Source organism: Microtus ochrogaster, chromosome 21, assembly GCF_000317375.1.
Source record: "Microtus ochrogaster isolate Prairie Vole_2 chromosome 21, MicOch1.0, whole genome shotgun sequence".
Lineage (NCBI taxonomy): Eukaryota > Metazoa > Chordata > Mammalia > Rodentia > Cricetidae > Microtus > Microtus ochrogaster.
In genome coordinates, this window is record NC_022022.1 from 46,679,519 (window position 1) to 46,685,518 (window position 6,000).

Sequence of the window (6,000 nt, forward strand, 5' to 3'; positions counted from 1 at the left end):
CATCTGACATTACAAAACACAAAGGGTCTAGTTCTAATTGACAGAGAAGATGAAAGAGGGGGAGAGAGATAAAATTTGAAGAAGCTAGAACTCTGTTTTTTTTTTCCTGTTGAACTAGTGTTAATGGTTTCGAGCTATAGAAGGTGGCTTGCCAGAGACCCGGCACTGTTAATTTTCATATTTTATTAAGGCCTCACTACATCTGAGCCAATACAGCCCTTACATGGGAAGAAAACACTAATCTTTATATTCTTAAACCCCCTAACTACTAGTTAGTTCTTACTAATGACAAAACGTTGGATACATTGAGTATATTGCAGGGCATCTTAGGTGGTAGTCTATAGAAATTCTTCCCGGCCAGAGGCAGGTAGCGAGTTTTCTGCCTTCTTCTATAGCAGCTCCCTGTTCCTATCAACTTCCTTATTTTGCACTCACATTTTTGTTGCTGCTGCTTCTATTGCTCCCTCTTTCCAAAGTTAGCCTTCTTGCTAGTATCCAAAGAAGTAATAATTTCACACCTGACTTAAGCATCCCAGTTCCTCCCAGGAGCCGGTCACTCTGTTCTCCATCCAGGTCCCTTACCTATGGAGAAGGAAAGGACCCCTAGAGGGTGGACAAACGTTTGCAGGGTCAATGGCTTGAATCCCAAGTTCAAGTCAAAGCTATCCTTTTCAGGATGAACTCGCGAGTACATCCCTAGACATACCCCTTGCCCCACAATCCACTGTCACTGTCTTGGTTTTGATTTTGAGGCAAGGTTTCTCTGTGTAGCCCTCAATATGCATGGAATTAACTCTGTAGACCAGGCTGGCCTCGAACTCCCAAGTGCTGGGATTAAAGGTGTGTTCCACCTTGTGTGGCAGAAAGCCAGAGTTTGGCGTTTCAAAATACAAGTCCGTGTTCGCTACTCCTCCTACTTTGAGCTTTACAGTGGCTTTGACCCTGAAAACAGCTACTTCTCCTGGTCTCTCTGCAACCTCATCCCACACCTCCCTCCCCTCCCCCAAACCCTGTAGCGATCTGGTCCCCTCCTTATTTTTAAGTTTACTTTATTAACTTATTTGAGAAAGAGTGTCATGTAGTCTAGGCTGGCCTCAGACTCGTGTGTACTCAGTGATGACCTTGAACATTCTGTCACCACACTAGGAATACAGGCTTGTGCTACTCTGTTTCTGAAGCATCAGGATCTGAACCCAGAGCTTTCTGCATTTCCAGCAAGCGCTCTGCCCCGAGCTCCAGCCCTAGCTCTGGCTCCTTCTTTGAACTTTCCCATCAGCAGCCACTCGTGTCTGGACTGCCCCTCTGGGTTCCTCCCTTGGCTGCTGTGCTTTGCTGTCCTAGCCGCTCCCTAATGAAGGAGGCCCGTTTGCCCAGCCAAACAAAAGCCTGACTTTCACAACATTTTGTATTTTCATTATGTATGTCCCCTTTCCATTTTATTCTTGCTCCCTTGCGACGCCATCACACTGTGTAGCCAAGACTGACCTATAACCCTTGATTTTCCAGCCTCAGACCCCATAAGCACTGAGATTACAAACGTGCACCACTATACCCGGCCTGTTTATTCTCTATTCTCTTCCCATTTCCACCAGAATGGATGTCTCAATAAAATCCACCGGCCTTTTTCACAACTTGCCGCGCCTGGCAAAGTGCAGGCTCTTAACAAGTACATGGAGAATAACTGTACACAGATCCCCAACGTCTTTTAATTAGAAATGGATCCAGCACAAAGCAGGACATGTCTACTGCGTGAGTTTAACTGGCCTCTCTCCTACATGGCTGCACTGAGTAGGTGTGTGTGGACAGAAATGCCAAAGTGGAAAAACACTAGCCACCTCCAGATAAGTCATTTTATAATTGTCCCTTTTAATTTCTTAGTGGTCTTCAAATTAATATACATTATCAAGGTCAATCTGAATATTGTTCCACAGTTGTGCATGAGAGTGCACACTAGTGTGTGAGTATGTGTGTGTTGCTTGTCTTGTGTGTGTTGTATGTGTCTTTGTACTGATGGTGACAGATCTCATGATCTTGCACTGCTCAGTGTGTGCTCTTCTCTCACCCCCCACCCATCTCATTGCTTGTTGAGTCCGCTCAGAAGAGCGAGCAACATCTGCCGTCGGTGTGGTACCATAAAGCCTTCCTACTTAAAGGGTAGGGTATGGGGCACTGAGTGCCTCCATCAGCCTGGTCTAAATGATGACACAGTAACATAACACCCATGGCTCTGTCTCTGAGCAGTGAAAATCTAGCTAACAATGAAATCCCTGCCCCAGGACACACACTGTGGCACTTTGAGACACAGAGACAAGGTATATACAAGTTACAAGACAGTCCAACCCCTCGCAGAGCTCTCCAAATGCTTCAGAACTCAATAAAACATCAGAATAGAATAGGATAGAATAGAATAGAATAGAATAGAATAGAATAGAATAGAATAGAATAGAATAGAATAGAATAGAATAGAATAGAATAGAAATAGAATAGAATATTCCAGGGTCTATCGTCCATGGTAAAACAAGAGGAAGAACACACAGCTTGGAGTCTCTGTCTTAGGAAGGCTCTTACTGAAGTACACACCCTTGGCCCAGTGACCTCACCTGCCGGTAAACTTCACGATTGGAGGAGGAGAAATTGCACAGCAGTGAAGGTAACCATTGCCCTGGTGCTCCCAAAATACCCACTGTTAACTTCATAAGGAGCCGCACAACGGCCTGGAAAGAATGAGATGTCTTGAAGGTTCCCTTTCTTGTCAGTTTTTTCAGGGGCTGTGGCAAGCAGTCGCAACCACAGCCATGCCCCTTTTATGACAATCACATCCAAATCAGCTTAGGTCGTGTGGTTATGCAAAATCAATTGCTCAATACCGTAATTATCAGCCATACTGAAGAAATTGAATTTAACAATAAGAGTCTGTGAGCCCACTGCGTGTGATTGACTGGAGAGAGAAGCATGGGTTGTTAGCTGCTCACTGAACACACTCGAGCCTCTGCAATTTCCGGCATGATGAATTGTTGACCCAGGAGAGATTTGCTGGCCTGTCCACTATCATCTTGTTCCTCTAGGGCAATTCCAAAGTAGGCACCATGGCTGTTACCGCAACCTGAAGTGGGGGAAATGAAGCTAACACTACCAGGCCAAAGCACAGGCTGTTTTCAGATCAATAATCAGCACTTGGACAAGTGGTTGGAATATACAGAATGAGTCTCTCTGCTTCATTTTTATTAAGGTGAAGTGGATTTGATTGCAGCTGTTATGATCAATTGATGGCAAATAGGAGAGGGAAATGTACACAGTCCCAAAATGCCTGTCTCCAGCTGTGGGGGCCTGCCTCCAGGGGAGGGGCCTGCATCCAGAGGAGGGGCCTGTCTAGGAGGGGGATGGCTGTCTCCAGGGGAGGGGAGGGCAGGGCAGCTAGAAATCTATCAGCCTAGCAGCTCCCAACACCCAGAGGACTCTTGTTCCAAGGGTTTCCAAGTGCCCAGAAGCAAAAGCTCTGCTCCCTCCAGTTCAGGGACCATGGAAAGCTTCCTGGGATGTCCTCATTCCACAGCCCTGCTAGCTCATCTTGACTACCAACTTGATGGGATTTATAATCACCATGGAAACAAACCCCTCCTCATGTCTGAGCGAATATCTAAATAGGTGAATTCAGGTGGGAAGACCCATCCTAAATGTGAGTGGCACCATTCTGCCAGTTCAGGTCCCAGACTACATAGAAATAAGAAAGTCAGCTGGCAGCAGCTTTCCTTTCTTTGTGCTTCCTGACTGTGGATGCAATGTGACCAGCGGCCTCAAGCTTCCAGAGCCACGCCTTCTCTGCCATGCCGCCACGCCTTTGCTGCCACACTGCCATGATGGACTGGACTCCTCACTGTGAGCCAAAACAAGCCTATCCTCCCATGAGCTGCTTTGCCAAAGCTTTTGTCACAGCAGCACGGCAAGTAACACCAATACAAGAGCTCTGCCTAAAAGCATCTGCGGAATGACAAACTGGGTGTTCTGAAGGCTGAAGAAGCTGGAGTTTTGACTGTCTTCTACTCGAGAGCAGTATAACCATCCACAGCTCTGCCCCCACGGAGGGGGGAGGGGTCTGGAGACAAAGCGATCCTGATTCACAGAAGGAAATTGAAAAGCAGATGGGAAATGTTTGTTTGATTCCACAAACATGTCAGTGAGGTATCAAGAAGACATGTGACCTAAATTCTCCAGCACCGTCCGTGCCACCTCAGCTTTGACTTGTGCGCCGAGGGAGTAAACCACGGTGACAGCTGTAGTCAACTCAGTAAAGCCTCATTAACTCCATCCTCCTGTATTCAAACTTTCCCGAGTTGGAGAACTCTGTTTTTCGCTTTCTCTTCTGAGCAGTTTTGTTCCCTGGCTCTGCATTCTGACACTGTCTGCAACGCCCCACCCTTCATCCCCCTGCTGTGGGCCTGCCTCACCTGTTGGCTGCACATTGCTTACCTGCCCCAGTCTGGCTCTGCCTGAACCCCTCCCCTGGAACTTTTCTCGCACCCCCTGTTCTCACAATGCACTTGGTCTTTGTACAGTATCCCACTCTGTCCCTCACAAGCTGAAGACTATGCTGGTTACACTTGAGCGTCACCTTGATGGGATTTAGAATGAACATGGAAACAGGCCTCCAGGCGTGTCTGTGCGGGACTTTCTACATTTTTTTAGTTTACACAGAGAAAATCAAACCTAATTGTGGGTGGCACCATTCCCAGCTGGAGTCTCTGACTGACGCAAAGGGGAGGAGCCAGCTGAGCATGCGCACTCACCTCCCTCTGCTCCCCAAGTGCAGACCCCATGTGCCCAGCCGCCATGTCTTTCCAACTATGACAGCCTGCACCCTCAGACTGTGAGCCGCCGTGAACCCCCTTCCAGATATTTTGCCGCAGCCGTGAAGGAATGAATTGGGCGAACAAATGAGCACAATGACTTGGATAAGTTCCAAGAGCCGGAGCAAAGGGAAAACAACAATGTTCACCAGTCTTTGTGAAGACTAAGTTAGGTACCACATACAACATATAACGGCAGCTTAAGGGACATTGTTACTCAATTGACAAGAGTATTTGTATCATTTTAAACCACAGCCTACCCTTTCTTTCAGGAAACCAGTTTACTTTGCTTTTGCCTACCGGCCAGGAGATCTAAAAAGAACATGCGTGCCTTCCCTGGTGCACATGGCAAACAGGTCAGATGGAAGCACGAATCACTGGTAGCGATTCCTACAGGATGTCGCAGCTACCATTTCTGAGGATGCTTGAAAACAGGAAGGCTCTTTCTACTCTGTTCCCAGAGCGACGAGGGGCAAGCATGGGCCTGTTGACCACCACCAGAAAGAGAATTTTCTGGAATTGAAGCCAGCACAGCTGAAGCCACTGAGAAAGAAAAAGCCTGCAAGAGGAAGCCCGAAAGACTGATGGGGATGGAGTACCTAGCTCCATCTGTGTCTGGAGGCATTTACTACAAGTGATTGACAGGATAAAGAGCCCTGATTAATCAAGCACCCTTCCTCCCCACACCTCCAGGCTCCCGACCGGCAACGCCTGACCAGGCCCCACAGTGCCCGCCGCTATCAATGTATGCAGAGGAGCGCCAGAGTCTTTGGAACAAATTTATTTTTAATTTGCCCCAAACCCAGGCTACATTTCAACCACGTTTGTTCAGTACAGAGGCAGCCCCTCTGGGTCATGTGAGGTGGCTGGTGGTCCTGTTTCCCCATTCTCGGCAGGCAGTTTCCTACCCTAGCCTGTGCACTCCCGGGGGAGAGCGGAGGCTGCAGAAGCGAAGTGTTCTCCTGAGCTCAGGTTTCCACACCTTTGCCAGAGACTGAAGAAAAGAGCTGCCTGCGAGGCACCTCACTCAGCAAGCACCTTGGGGCTGACTGTCCATGCCCGACACCATGTCCAGTCAAAGCTCCATGGGGCTGACTGTCCGTGCCCGGCCTCACCTCCAGCTGAATCTCCATGGGCTGACTGTCCATGCCTGGCC